This window comes from Tamandua tetradactyla, chromosome 5 (genome assembly GCF_023851605.1).
Source record: "Tamandua tetradactyla isolate mTamTet1 chromosome 5, mTamTet1.pri, whole genome shotgun sequence".
Classification (NCBI taxonomy): domain Eukaryota; kingdom Metazoa; phylum Chordata; class Mammalia; order Pilosa; family Myrmecophagidae; genus Tamandua; species Tamandua tetradactyla.
This window is the reverse complement of record NC_135331.1, coordinates 84,573,569-84,589,429: the sequence shown is the minus strand read 5'-3', so window position 1 is coordinate 84,589,429 and position 15,861 is coordinate 84,573,569. Positions and strand designations below refer to the sequence as shown.

General features: G+C 42.9%; 1 long non-coding RNA gene across 1 annotated transcript; it reads left to right on the top strand.

Moving 5' to 3' along the window:
- Positions 1-4,759: 4,759 nt before the first annotated feature.
- Positions 4,760-15,654, top strand: LOC143684317 (uncharacterized). The gene is made up of 3 exons (XR_013175983.1): positions 4,760-5,111; positions 8,292-8,362; positions 14,586-15,654. It is a non-coding gene; the product is annotated as an uncharacterized LOC143684317 (long non-coding RNA).
- The last annotated feature ends 207 nt before the right edge of the window (positions 15,655-15,861 follow it).

Here is a 15,861-nt window from a genome sequence, read left to right as displayed (position 1 = left end):
ATCACACCCCTCCAGACCAGCGGGGTGCATTCTTCAACTCCTCCTTCCTCACTCTCACGGTTCTCCAAGCCCTAATCCTGTAGACATGACTCCTACATCAGGGCTTTACCCGGTGCCCACTATTCTCCCTTCCTCTGCCTGCAGTGGACCATCTGCCTTCATCTGAGTTGACAGCCTGGTCTCCCTGCTTCTAAACTTATCCCCCGCAAGCCATCCTCCATGACCAGGCCCAAGTAATTCTTTCCCAAACATTTTATCATGAAAAGTTTCAAAAATACAGAACGGTTGAAATTTTACAGTGGCCACCCAAATACACACCACCTAGATTCTATCACTAACTTTTTTTATATGTAACTGTATGGTGGGGTCACATTGCATTCTTTTTTCCATGTGGTTATCCCCTTGCTGCAGCACCATTTTGCTGAATTTGTGTTTGTTTGGTTTTTCATTTGTTTACTTGTTTGTTTGCTAGGGAAGTGCATGGGCCAAAAATCAAAGTATAGTAAAATTACCTTATCAAATATATTTCCATCTATCCATCCATCAGTACAGCTTATCAGTTTATGCATTTCAAATTAAATTGCGGACATTCATATTATTTTTAAAACAATCTAATCTAGTTAGGACTTATGCAATTTCAATAACTCCCCCTTCTCTAAAGAATAAAGCCCAGACTCCAGTCTAACCCCTCCTTCCACCTGTTTCCTATTTTTCACTATTTTACTAGATTAAGACAAAACTGCTTAAAGTTCCCATTCACCATGCTATATCCCAGCTCCCTCTCTTGCTTTTGTTGCCCCCCTCATGAGCTTGTCCCCTCTGGCAGAAAGCCTTCCTTGATTTCCCCAGCTCCCTTCTCACAGTAGTTGAGTTACACCTCTGTGAGCACATAGCGGCCCCCGGGGCATATCTCGATCATTGCACTTATTTCCATAAATCATAAAGATCTGTTTATGTGTCTTTTCCACCCCCATCCCAAACTGAGAGCTTCCTGAAAAGTCAGGAATTCTCTTTCATTTGTCCATTGTCCTTAGCCCCTAGAACAGTGTGAGGTACATGTGGGTGCTCAATAAATATTTGTTGAGTGAATGCATGACTGGTTTTGTACCTACTGATGGCACCCCTTGCCTTTGTCCTGTCTTCACCCACTCAGCATGGGTCCACTCAATGTGGATCCCAGAGGATGAGAATGAAGAAAAGGACTTGAATGTTCTCAAAGGCCTCCAGTCAAAGACCCCAGGAACACACCTGCAAGGTGAACAAGTTGGGCTCATTACTCAGTGTTGCCAGGGAAAATTCACACTGTGGGAAATGACAGGGCATGTCAAAAGAGGGTGCTAGCAAAAGCCTATTATAGGATGTGAGCTGTGGTTGGGTGGTTTAGGGAAGGGTCTAGGGAAGTGAAAGTTCACTCTAAATTGAATGCTGTCAGAAAACAGGGGTGATTCTATGATTGGGTATCTCAATCAATCTTATCTGTAGGGTGGGGAGACTAGAATGAGGATAAAGGTGTAATTGGTAAAGTAACACTCATTCATTTTGGCTAAGGGAGGGAGTGTATGGTATTTTGTGGGTGGCGCAGTAACCTTGTTTTTGTCTGTGCTTAGAAAAAAATATGCCTTACTTTGTCTCTTTTTTCTTGTGGGCTCAGGGTAATCTTGTCTGAGGTTGGTATTCTGTAAGATGGTTTATGTCTAATAGGAGGATGACATGGCTCAGCTGTGAGTTTCAGGCCAGCTTCTGAATGTCAGAGGCAGTGCTTTCTTTCTGTCTCAGAGTTTAGCTGGGAAATTGGGGAAAGGATGAATGAGTGGGGTTGAGGTGTGTGTGTCTTTATAGAATCTAAGTCAGTGCAAGAATTTTTCAAAGAGGGGAAGTCTTGGGTTTATTTTAAAAGTGTCTAACTTCTAGCCCAGCCATATAATCCTATTGTCATAGGACCGACCCATTTAGCCGCTCCCCCCCACCCACTCACTGGGGCCCCAGGGGGGTTGGGTGACCCAGGACACTGGAGAAACTGAGCCATGTTTGGCAAAGAGCCGACAGCCAAGGTGGCCTTGACTGGGACCTCTTTCAGGCTTCCCCTCTGAGACATCTCGTTCTCCCAGGGCAGAGACTGCAGCTCTGTTTTCTTGGCTGGACTCTTTGTGTTTGTCATCCTACCTGATATCACAGCCTCCCAGTGACTCCGTACCTATGCATTTGAGCCCTGAGGAAAACTTATTAGATATGAATTCTTTGTTGCTTTTGTGACAGTGGCCTCTGACCAGACTGGACCCCCAGGGTTTTGTTGTCTCTGCTCACTGCCTCTTGGGGCGATGATCTCACTCCTGCTGCCAGTTTCTGGGATCCAGTGACTCACTGTGTAATAAGTAAATGCCTGGCACCCGAGCTCTCCAGGGTTGCTCTCTAAGGATGTGGGGCCACGACCTTTCCTCCCTCAGTCCAGTGTTTCTGTCTGTTGGTGTTTCCTGCCTCTCCACCCACATTTCCTTCAAATCCCACAGTTCTGTTGTTCATACTTCCTGCTCTCACAAACCATTTCTGCCAAAAGCAGCGTCTTCCTGCTCTTAAAGGTTCTCATCTCCTGACGCCCTTCAGTACTATCTTTCTTTTTCACTTCCTCTTTTTCTTCCCCAATGCTTTTCCTTCTTTCTTTAAGTTCGCATCTGGTCTTTACCAGATCTATTTTCTGTAAGACCTTGAACAAGTTGCTTAACTCTGTGGGCTTCATATTTCACCTCTGTAAATTGTGGATAATGATAATTACTTTTCAGTCTTGCATTGATCTGTGAAGAATTCAAATAAGATGAATAAAATGAAAAGTCTCCCCAAATCTTAATGTCATGTGGTTCCTCAGGAACTTTTTCTCTGCAGTTACATGCATATTTATGGACATATAAAAATGTGCATATGTATGTGTGTGTATATGTGTACGCACATGTGTAAATATATGCATGTAGTTTTGAAAAAGCTGTGAAGCAAGATAGTGGGGAGGGCAAGAATATTTGTTAGCAGACCAAACGAAGTTGGCAGTTGTAAAAAAAAAAAAAAGGCTATATCTTCATAAAAAAAGCAATAATAATGTCTAAAATCGAAAAAGCATGAAGGAATAATATAATCCGTGCATTTTTGGTATGGATGCAAACATCAAAAAGCAAATCAGCTAAGAGAACTAGAAGTGATGAAGATGGGGTGAGGACTGCTCATTTTTAATTAATGCATCCAAGTTCTTAACTTTCTATGTGCATGTATAACTATGATTAAAATGTTTAAAAGCCTGAAAAACATGCTATGTTCTGCTGTGTGTTTCTTTTCCTTCCCACCAGCCTGGTCAGTATCTGCCCCCCACACCCTGCCTCAGACCAGTTTCCAGCACTTCCTTCCTCCACTTCTCCATTTCCGTGGTCACAGCTTTGGCCAGTTCTCATAGTCTGTCACACCTAACTGGTCTCCCTCACTCCTCCAACCTCACCCCCTCTAATTCATCTCCAACTGCACCTGGCATGATCTCAATAACATCTTTACTTGGAGTCGATTTCTTCCCCACTTCAAAACCCTCTCAAACCACCTCGGATGACAAGCTTGGCAGGGCAAGCTCCACCCCTGTCTCAGTTCCAGCCCTGTCCACCCTCTTCAGTGCCCCCTAGACCCTCCCCAGGATGAGCTGCCTGCCATTCTCCACACACACCTCCATCTCTCAGGCCGCCCTGCTTCTTGCCCTCCCTGTTCCCTAACTCACAGCACACAATAGTTAGCACTTAGGTTGTTTTCTTTTAACCATAGGTCTTAGAGATCTTCTCCTGTCGTTCCAAATAGTTCTTCCTCATTCTTTTTAACCACTATGTGGATTAAATTAAATTATGTATATGAAAGCACTGAATCTGTTATCTGGCGCATGCGAATGCTCAGGGAATCCTGCCTCACTTCCCTTCAGTTCCTATTAACTCGACATGGCGGAGAAGCCCCTCGTTACCCCATAACACTGTAGCTGGAAGATCCCTCCTCGACCTTTACTATAGCTGTGCAATGGTAAACGTGGGTGTGTGGTGACTCTGTGAAACATAAAATTAGTCATTTTTAAGTGTGTGTGTGCAGTAGTTTTTAATAGAACATGAATTAAATGTCGCTGTTCTCCGTCATGCTTCTTTAGCTCCCCCTTCTAGTTACCGTCACATCCCCACATTGTTTCCCCCGAGCCCTCTTCTAACACATTCCACTACTTGGGCTCTCCCACGCACTGTGCTGCTTCATGTCGGTGGGCTTTCTGCCTGAAAGGCCCTCTCCCACTCGCCCCCCACCACCTGTGCCCCTTCCTCCCAGACCCAGGCTGTGTCGCTCCCTCAGAGAAAGTCTCTGTCCTCTGGGCTGCCTCCAGTCCTGTTTGCACCTCTCCCTTTCTCCCCAGCTAGGAGCTCAGCCTTTGGAAGACCCACTGCTCTAATTCTTCAGTACTTAGCATATTGCTTGGCCCATATACTAAGTTGAAGTTGGCTGCTTCAACTTCTTGAAAGTCTCGTTCTCTTTTCTATTTCATATGCCGTATACAGAAGCAGCTTCGTATAAAAGGACAACGTACAGCATTTAAATTCCTACCAGCCGTATAATCTCATGCAAGTCGCTTTACCTCTCTGAGGTTCAGTTTCTTGATGCGTAAAATGGGAGTAGCAATGCCTGCTTCACAAGGATGAAATAAAATGAAATGTAAGCATATTATTACCCCTTCTCTGACCTCATTCACAACTTTACTATCTCTCTCCACCCTGTCTCCGCCCCCCCCACTCATTTCCAGTGCTGCTGTTTCACCCTCCCTCCCCTTCTAACTTGGTCCCTTCATCTTGCTCTCCCCTAATTGCTTCATCTTGTTCTCCCCTAATTCCTCTTCAATGTCTGTTTCTCTGCAGTTTTTGCCTTTCTCTTCCTAGGTGGGGAGACATCTTCACAGCTTCCTCAGAACTATACCAAGAGATTTTGTGGGCTCCTTTTCCTTTAAAAAAGGAAAGGGGTTTAATTCCCTGAAATCCCTCTCTGTCCTGGCTGCCCCTGTGGGCAGAGGAGCAGGGCGAGAACACCGAGCCGCCACCAAGCATTGGTTTCAAGGACTCGCAAAGGTACTCCGAGATCAGCAGATAAAAGGGCAGGAGATGTCATGCTGGGTACCAGGAGGAGCTTGGCAAAGGAAGCCACTGAGTCAATGGCCCTGGCCAGAGATGCAGGGCAGGGCAGGGCTGCAGGGGTGCACTGGGGAGGAGGATGGGGCTTGCATCTGTTGTCTCTGGAGGAAGCCAGAGGGAGAGGCTCCTGAACTAATTGGCAGGCTGGGTGCCAGCAGCATGCCAGTGATGTTTTGGTGACAGGTCACCGGGGAAGAGGAAGGAAGGGGAAGGAGGGAGAGTCTGTCATGTGGACCGAGAACAGAGAGGCACATGAGCTCTCTCTCAGCTCAGATCATTAGGGTGTTTTAGGTCACTCACCAGGTCTTCCTGCTCTGCCGCGTGCATCCTTTCATGTTTCTGACTTGAGTTCTCTGATTCATTGTCCACATCCCTGACACTCTCGTTGTGTCTCTGTGTTCCTGGCAGTCAGGAGACTGGGTTCTAACAGGTTGTGGGGGAAACAAGCACTCAGACCCAACCCTGATGTTGCCCCTTGCAGCCTTTGATCTTGGGTAGGCAAGCCACAAGCCACTTATTCTGCACAGGCCCTAGTTTCTTCCTTGCGGGTAACTGGAATGGTACACAATCTCCTGGTGTAGTTAAGCAACCAATGAACTATTCTTGTTCTTTTTGGTCTGCCACTACTCATAGTGACATATGCTTATGTAGGGCTGCACAGTTCACAAAGCTGTTGTATGTCTAACAGGAAACTCAGTTTATCGTGTCCAACATTGAACTCCTACCCTTCGCACCCAAACGAGCTCCATGCCTCTCAGTCACTGGCAGCCCCATCTTTCCAGGTGCTCAGGCCCTTGGTGCTTCCTTGACTCCTCTTTTGTGCTTGCACTCCACATCCAATTCAGCAGCAAACCCTGTCAGCTCCTGTTTTGGTTTGCTAAAGCTGCCAGAAAGTAATATACCAGAAAAGGCTTGGCTTTTACAATGGAGATTTATTAGCTTACAAACGTACAGTTCTGAGGCCGTGAAAATGTCTAAATTAAGACATCAGCAATGCAATATCTTCTCTGAAGAAAGGCTGCTGGCATCTGAGATTCCTCTGTCACATGGGAAGGCATATGGTTGGCATCTGCTACTCCTTTTCTCCTGGTTTCATTGCTTTCTCTCAGCCTCTGTGGGTGTGTCCTTGTCTTGCAGCTTCTCCGGGGCATCTCTGAGCTCTCTAGGCTTTCTTCTGTGTGTCCTTTGTCCTCTTATAAAAGACTCCAGTAAGGGGATCAGGACCCACCTTGAATGGGGTGCATCACATCTCAATAAAATAACACAATGAAAAAACAGGTCTGTACCCACGGGAATGGATTAAAAGAACATGGCTTTTTCTGGGGGTACATAAAATCTCCCTATCACCTCATGTCAAAAATTTGGCCCCATCTCACCACCTCCATCACCTACCACCCTCATTTTGCTCAGTATCAAAGTCCTTACAATGGCCTCAAGGCTCAGTCCGGCCTGCCACTTTTCTAACTTACTGCTGCTCTCTGCCCAGCTCCCTCGGCTCTGAGCTCATGGCCTTGGTGCCAAATCCCAAGCATATTGAGCAGCTTTTGCTACAGGGCCTTCGCCCTGCCTTTCCCTCTATCTCAACCACTCTTCCCCCAGAGAGCACCTGGCTACTTCTCTCATGTTCTTTAAGTCTTGGCTCAGATATTACCTTCTAGATGAGGCCCACCTGAACACCTTATGGAAATTATAGCCCTGTCAACCCCACCCAGCACTCTTAATCTTCCTTCCCAGATGTATGTCACTTTTTAGCAACTACTGGACATTTAACTTATTTATTGTCTCTCCTCCCCATTAAAAGGTAATTTCCATAAGGCAGAGATTGTTGCCTGCTTTGTTCTCTGCTCATTCCCTAGTTACCAGCACAATATCTGACACATAGTAGGTACTTAATAAATATTTGTTGAGTGAATAAATATAAATTGATTCATTTGATTCCTTAAACAATTCTTTGATAGAAGTATAATTATTTCCACTTTACAGTCACAGAACTGACAGAAGTTGAGTCATATCTTGAAATCATGGTTTTGGACTCCACGTAGGGAGTCATATCATACAATTTTCTGTGTAATTTGGTCAGAATGGGTAAACTGATTTGCTTATGTAGGCCCCAGTTTCCTTAATTTAAAAATGAAGGGTCTGAACTAGCCAATTTCCCATCTGCCAGCAGAGGATGCCTGCTCCTTCCTCCAATGCCTCCTTAGCTGCTCCAGTATGTGTTTTCCTTCCTCCTGGTTTCAGTTCTTCCTGGGGTCCGAGGAAGGGAGGCTGAGTGCTTTAACAAGTCCACCAGGAAACTGTGGACCAGAGAATCATGGGAAACCTTCCCATTTCTAACTTCCTCTATTCCATCTCACTTGCTGAGCCTCTGATTTTGTCTAGTAAAAGGACAGGTGAAAAAGAAGGGAGAGAACAACCCCAGATGGGTCCCAGGACTAGATAAGTCCTGAAATACAGAGGGGCCAGCCTCTCCAGAACATCAGCTAGTTCCATCCTCCTATCCCATGTTATCAACAGTGCCTTCCAATATGAAAAAGTTAGAATGGGCATAGCCCAAATACCCCTAAAGAGTGGGAAAAAGATCAGAGGTGATGGTAGAGTTATATATAGTAGGTAGGGTTAAACAAATGAGTATGATTGCTGAATTATTTTACTGGTATTTCTTTTAGTCTCCAGTATCTTAGACCAGCTGGAAGTAAAAACCTAAAATTGTGAAATTATGAGCCATACCAAACTCTGAAATCTGTTCTGCAACTGACTGTTGTGATGTGCTTTGGTATCTATTGCTTATTTATATGTTATTTTTTATTTAAAAAAATACACAGCTATATGAATATATATATATAAATAATTTTTAGAATATATCAAAGTAAAAAGTGGAGGTATAACAGGGAAGGTAGGATTTAACAAATGAGTATGACTCTTGAATCATTATATTGATACTTCTTTTAGTCTCCAGTGTCTTAGAGCAGCTAGAAGTAAAAACCTAAAATTGTGGAATTGTAACCCATACTAAACTCTGAAATCTGTTCTATAACTTGTTGTGGTGTGCTTTGGAATTTATTGCCTTTTTGCATGTATGTTATTTTTCACAATAAATTTTTGTTTAATAAAAAGGAGAATAAGAAAGAAAGAATGATGAAGGAGAAAGCAGGGAAGGAGGAGGAAAGGAGAGAATGAGCAGGCAGGTAAGTGCACATTAGAGAACATTCTGCATAAAGGAGAGGCAATAGTTATGCACTGTTTTCCAACTGATACCAGATATCTGATCACTTTGTCCTTTCCTCCTGTCTTGTCATCCAATCCCAATACCCAAAGCTTCTTAAGGGCATTGCTGTTTTAGTAATGGCACTTACATCAACACAATTGTGCATTCCAGGAGCCAGGAAGTCATCCCTGACTTTTCTCTCCTCATCTCCAGTGACCACTCCAAAATATCTGTCAGTTCTACACAAAAATATACTTCAAATGGGCCTGGTTCTTTCCAGCTCTTCTGGCTCCTACCTTTATCATGTCTCAACCGAACGATTGTAATAATTTTCTCTCTTCAGGAGGACCATCTCGCACAATTCTGGGAGAAGCCACTGCAGTGTTAGTGGCGCTGGGTCTTCCCCATTCCACTATTCAAAACTGAAGGCCCCATGTGATCTGCACACTAAGTTTCCAACCTCACCTTGCACGATATTTAGCCCCCAGGTCACTTTGCTCCAGCTTTGCTTAAATGGGTCTGATTTTTGCTTAGTCTTTGCAAAGTTGTCCCCTCTGCCTGGAATGCCCTTCTCTCTTCTCTGTGCCTGGTGAATTCATTTATTTCTCAGATCTTACAATAAATCCTCTGCTGTCAGTCTCTGGGCTGAATATGTGAACAATTGTCAGATTTAGCAAATGAAAATACAGAACGTCCAGTTAAATTTGAATTTTAGATAACAGTGACTTATTTATTTAGTATAAATCTCTCTTTTATCTTTCAATCTTAGTTATGTGTATTGTCTTCATTTTCTTTTCACTTGGAGAGGTTGGAAAGTTAAAAAAAAAAAAAAACTCTATATCTCAGAATTCCTTGCAGGTAGGATTCTGGATATGAATTAGGTTCTGCCAATTAGATGTACTTGTATGAGATTTGAAAGGAAGAAGTGGGGCAAAGGCCATATTCCTAGAGCAGAGTAGGTAGACAAGTTCCAACAGACAGAAGATGTCCACAGAGGTAGAACAGGTGGGGCAGTGGCTGCTATGCTAGCAGTAGCTACAGCATTTCTGACTCTTAAAGGCAAGAGTCCTATTTGAACCTCCTGACTTCCAATTCTCCAGCCTTTTCAATGATTTTATCATCTAGTTCCCTGTATTAAATTCCTTGCTGCTTAAATACCTAGAGCAGTTCTACATTCCTGCCCTGAGGACTACCTGATACAATTCTCATCACCCTGTGCTTTCCTTCATATCACCGTTTGTGTACTCAGTGTGATCGTTCAATACCTCTCTTGCACAAAGACTCTAAGCTGTCTGAGGGTAGTGTCTGTTTTACTCACCATCAAATCCTGTTATTCCTGTACATGTCCCTTGTCATTTGCTCTTATTATTCCTTGTTATCCTTGGGTTCCCAATTCAACTCTGGGGATATAATAAGCACTCAGTTAATACCTTTTTTGTTGAAATTGGAACCTAAGAGACAGGAAGGAGTCTTCTCTTGCACTCCTGAATGATGAAGATCAGAAAGCAGTGGCATACCACTGCTCTTTAAACAAACTTGGCTCCATATCCTGGACCCTAGGGCCTTGCACAGCCCAGCTCTTGGTATCTCTCCAGTTCCATTTCAAGCCATGCTCACCACACCTCATACTCCATCATGATCTTTCCCTTTTCAGGGCCTTTGTTCCAACTCTTCCCACTGCCAGGGAAACTCCCAACTCTTCTCACCACTGACTCCTTCCTCAGTGAAGCCTTTCCTAACACCTTATTAAAAGAACTACAACACTTCCAGTTAATTCTTCTTATGTTGCCTATTTTGTAGTCTCAAAACACTTATCACAATCTATGATTATCTTGTTAAGCTATTTGTTTACTTGTTTATTGTTGCGCTTTCCCGATAGAATGTAAATTGCCTGAGGACAAGGGACCTTGACTGACTTGTTCCCTACTATAGTCCTAACTCATAGAATAGTGCTTGTGGCACATAGATGTACTTAATAAATAGTTGTTGAATGGATGAATGAATGCATAGCTCCTAAAAAGAAACTGGTAAGGGGTTAGGGAACAAGAAGGCCTAGAACACATTGAGAAGAAAAGAACAAACAATGAATGTTCAAGGGGGTATTTTAGTGGGTGAACAAAGAGATACTAGTGGCATTGTCAGGAGGTTGTTAGGAGAGAGGAGAAATGAGCATCCAGAAGGAACTTGAAGGAAGAGATAAGCTCTCATGGAAACCATTAGCCCTAAGCAGAGATTTTAAAAGAGAAGAAAGAGGAAGGTTTCTAGGTGGGATATAAAAGAGAAAGTCTCAGAAGAAAGGAAATAATGTTGAAGGGAAAGAGCACAGAATTTGGAGCCAGTAGTTCTAAATTTCATTCCTGACTCTGTTTCTAGCTAACTATTCCATCCCAGTCAAATATATTACCATGCTAGAATCTCAGTGTCTTCATTGTAAAATGGCTGGACACTGGAGACCACAGCTATCAGGTTAAATGAGAGAATGGACGATGAAGATGACTTCCCTAGAATACAGGTTGTTTTTGAACATCAAGATTGATCAGAAATCTGAATGAATCTTATTGTATCTCCACTTCAAGTCCATCCCTCCTGAAACTGCCCTCCCCATCAGGGGATATTTTACCCAGACAGAATTCTTGGGGCTGCTGCATAGGAAAGTTACCCTGCTCTAATAGAACTTCCAGTTATGTTAAAGCACATTGTATACTGCAGTGTCTTTTTATTTTATTTTTTTTTGCATCGGCAGACACCGGAAATCAAACCTGGGTCTCTGGCATGGCAGGCAAGAACTCTGCCTGCTAAGCCACCCTGGCCTGTCCTGCAGTGTCTTTTTAAAAAATGAGTTATTATGGAAGCAATCCAAGTTGAGGAAAATCTTTAGGAGGAGACACAGCAAGTGGGAATTAAGAAGGAATTGTGATCTTCTTCATTTGTGCTTCTTACCTCCTGGGCCTTCTTTTCCCATTTCCAATTTTCTTCCCCAAGAGGTTTCACATTCTTTGTTTAGACTTTTTCACGTCTTTCCCACTAAACCCAACTCTCCCTTCATTTATAGGTTACTTCTACCAGGAAGCCTTCCTGAAATCATTTCCACACATCTCCCCATCTGCCAACATAACTTTCAACCCATTCTTCCACCCTCAGAGCACCTTCATAATTTGGCAATGACAAAATTTGGTTAATGATGGATATACTTTGTCCACCCTACCATGGCCCCCAAGGGCAGGGACCACTGCTCTCTTGTCATCAGTCCCAAATACCTCTTTATACTTACCCCTTCCCCTTAAAATCTCTTGAAGACTTGAGGATATTTAAAAGGATAAGGACACTGATATGGAGAAATATATGGAAGGATAATGAAATGGAGAGTAGAAAAACAAGAAAAAGGAAGAGAAGAAAAAGAAAGGAAGGGATAAGCTAAGGTCTGTCCCACCTTTAGCATTCCCCAATACTACACATGGGTATAGAGCTAAATATTCCACAACATGGCAAGCAGACATCCCAGAAGGAAGTGAAAAGGGATGGGGATGGTTATGTAAGAGGCACTTAAACTAAGGAAAGAGAAAATGTGGATGCTAACAGAGAAGCAGGATCCAGTTATGGTCAACCGGAGCAACCAATGCCAAACCAATTCACATTTACAAAATCACCTCCACCCTTCCAACTCTCTGGAGATAGCATGAACTCAAGGGGCCATTAGAGGATCAAGTGTAGAGTCATTAGGGAATCTGGCAAGGGTGGGAGAAAGTCTTGAGACATTTCCTAGCAGAGCCTCTCTTTGCCTTTTCCCTACACCGGCATCCTAAAACCATCAGGTGTGAACTCATGGTAATCAGGGCATAAGGGCTGAGCCAGAGCATTGTTAGCAGGAATCCTCTTTATTTGGTTATAGGAGGCAAATCACAACCAGACCATGAGCTACTTGAACTAGACTGAGCACCATGCCACATATCACTTGAGCATTCCCAGCACTGTGCCTGGCATCTGTGAAAACGTTGATTGAAAAGACATGGCTTTCTTTGTCTGGCAGTTAGAAGATCTGAGTAGAGTAAGTCACAGGACTCTTGGCTTTGCCCAATCAGTGATGGGTAGTTCAATAACTGGGTATATATTTATTTAGAGCTGTTGTGTACCAGGTACCTTTCCAGGTACAAGAATGCAGCATGGGACATAGAGGCATGGGGTCTGTTCCTACAAAGTTTACTTTCCATTGAATGGAAACAGGCCCCCCCAAAAAAACATAGATGAATAGGTCACTTCAGATAGTGGCAATTTCCATATGCAGGTTCACCTGCACCCCACATCATTTAAGACAGTGATTCCCTCCTTGGGAGAACTTTTAAAACCACTGATGCCTGGAACCTGTCCCTAGAGATTCTGTTTAACTGGCTTGAGGTGTGGCCCAGGCGTCAGGAATTAAAAATTTCCCCAGATGATTCTAATGTGCAACCAAGGTTGTAATCCACTGATAAGACCTTGAGGGCCATGACAAGGCATTTGGTGTGGAGACAAAATCTGGTTCCTGAAGACACTCAGACATATTTTCCTCAGATCCAGAAAGATCCCGTTGTTGAAGAGGCCTTGGAGTCGGGGGTGAAGACAAGAAAATGAAGCAATCCAAAGACAAAGAGACAAAAAGGAGGAGACCAATGAGAGAGCCACTGGAGGCATGGAAACCCAGAAAATACGACAAATTTGAAGGGACAAAAACAGACAAGCACAGATAGACTTAGAGAGCCAGAAATCAGAGAGAAATTGTTGCTATAAAAAAAGGACTACGAATTTAGTCTCAAAGACGCAAATTTATTGTCTTATAGTTCTGTAGACCAGAAGTCTGAAATGGGCCTTACTGGGTTAAAATCAAAGTGTCGGCAGGGCTGGGTTACTTCTCAAAGCTCTAGTGGAGATTCTGTACCCTTGGCTTTTGCAGCTTCTAGTGCTGCCCACTTTCTTTGGCTCATGGCCCCCTTCTTCCATCTTCAAAGCTAGCAATGTCAGACCTGTCCTTCTCATGCTACCATCTCTGGTTCTTTTCTTCTGCTTCCATCTTCCACTATTATTAAAAAACAAACAAACAAAAAAACAACTTTATTGAGGTATAATTGACATCCAGTAACTGCACATATTTAAAGTGTACAATTTGATAAGTTTTGACGTCTGTGTACTCATGAAACCACCACCACAATCCAGAAACTGAACATATGTGCCACCCGCAAAGTCTCCTGGTTGAATCTGTGTATCTGGGAAGGTGATGGAATTTTGGACTTCTTCTTATACTGTCTATATTAGTTTTGCAACTTTCTTCTAAATTTAAAATTATTCCAAAATTAAAAGTTAAGAAAAAAGTTTCCCAGGGTCCCTTTTTCATCCCCCCCTTCATTATTAAACATTCACTAATCTGCTTTCTATCACTATAGATTAGTTTGCATTTTCTATAGTTTTATGTAAGTGGAATCATGCAGTATGTGATTTTTTGAGATTGACTTTTTTCACCAAACATAATGTCCTTGAGGTCCGTTCAGGTTGTTGCATGTATTCATAGTTCATTCTTCTTTTATTGCTGAGTAGTATTCAATCGTATGGATGAACCAAAGTTTGTTCAAGAATTCACCCACTGAAGAACATTTGGTTGCATCTAATATTTTATTCAGTACTTTTTTTATTTGAAGGGGCAGGCACCGGGAATCAAACCCAGGTCTCTGGCATGGCAGGTGAGAACTCTGCTTGCTGAGCCACTGTGGCCCACCCTGATTGTTTCTAGTATTTTGCTACTACAAATAAGGCTGCTCTGAACATTCATGTTCATATCCTTGTTTAAGCATAAATCTTTAATTCTCTGGGATAAAGGTCCAAGAGTGTGTTTGTTGGGCTCTGTAGTAAGTGCATGTGTCGTTTTGTTAAAAGCAACTCAATTACTTTTCCTAGTGGCTACACCTTTTTACATTCCATCTGCAGTCTTTTAAAATATAGGCAAGCCCCCTGCCCCCTGCCATTTTTCTTTCCTTCATGACTCCCTAAGTTTGCCAGAGCTGATATGGCAAATACCATACAGTGTGTTGGCTTGAACAAGAGGAATGTATTATCTCACATTATAGGGGATAGGAGGCTTTCTTCCTCTAGGGATTGGTAGTGTCTTGGCTGGCCAGCAACCCTTGTGTTCCTGGGCTTTCCCATCATGTGGTGATATCCTCTCTTTTCTCTTCTAGGTTCCCACTGACTTCCAGGATCTGGCTTCTCCATGTGGCTTTCTCTGACGCTGGCTTCCAGTTTCTTTGTCTTTATAAAGCCTCCAATAATCCAGATTAAGACCTATCCTCATTTGGTTGGGCCACAGCTTAACTAAAAATAACATCCTCACGAGATTTTATTTACAATGTACTCACCCACAGGAACTGAGACTAAGATTAAGAGCACGTCTAAAATGACATACACAATGCAATCTACCACAATGACACTGACTTTTTGAGGAGTCCTGGCCACATCCTATACATCTGATTGTTTTCCCAGCGTGTTGTTTAACATGTTCCTCTGTCCCTTGTATTTCCTTTAAAGTGGAAGCTAGACGCCGAGGTTAATTAGCTGCAGATTAAGTTTTTGGCATTGTGAACTTTGTACAACACCATCCACTAAGTGATGCTGGGTAGGACCTGGTTAAGGCAGTAACTGCTCTCTCTCTCTCTCCATTTTAAAGGCACATTTTCCCCTCTGTAATTAGTAATCTGTGACACCCTTTTGGTTCAAAAATTTTTTATTGCGGTAGCATATATGCAAAATAACATCTCCCAATTTAACTGCTTTCAAGTATATAATTCAGTGGTGTTAATTTCACAAGGTTGTGCTACCATCCCCATAATCCATTACCAAAACTTTCCCATCACCCCAACCACTTTTAAGAACCCTCGTGATTGCAATGGGCCCACCTGGATAATTCGGAATACTCTCCATACTTTAAGGTCGGTTAATTAGCAACTTTAATCCCCCTTTGCCACGTAAATTATCATATTTACAGGTTCTAGGAATTAGAATATGGATATCTTTTGGGGTTAAGGGCATTATTCTTCCCATCTTTCATAAAATGGATTTTAGTCATATCTACAGTCTTTTACTTGGATAGATGTGTATTTTATGAGCATTGATCTGGGAGATTTGATCCAAGATGAATGGACATGTGTTTGTGCAGGATTATTTATCAAGATGTCATATTTGAGTGTCTGTCTGATAACTATGGCAGGGGGTGGGGGTAGGATAAATGCCTGGAGGGGAAGCCTAACAAAGTGCTGCTGTCTAATAGAGACTTACTATGTTTTATTGTTGTTCTTATTGACAGTAAAACTAATAACAGAGTACAGTGTCTCTTTGCGTGTTTTCTTTGAGTATGTTCATCACTCCTTAAATAATACTGGGTGTCTGTTCCAGTGATATCCAGTGTACATGAAACTATTCAGGCGTATCTGAGATGTCTGCATTCTGTGAGTGCATCTG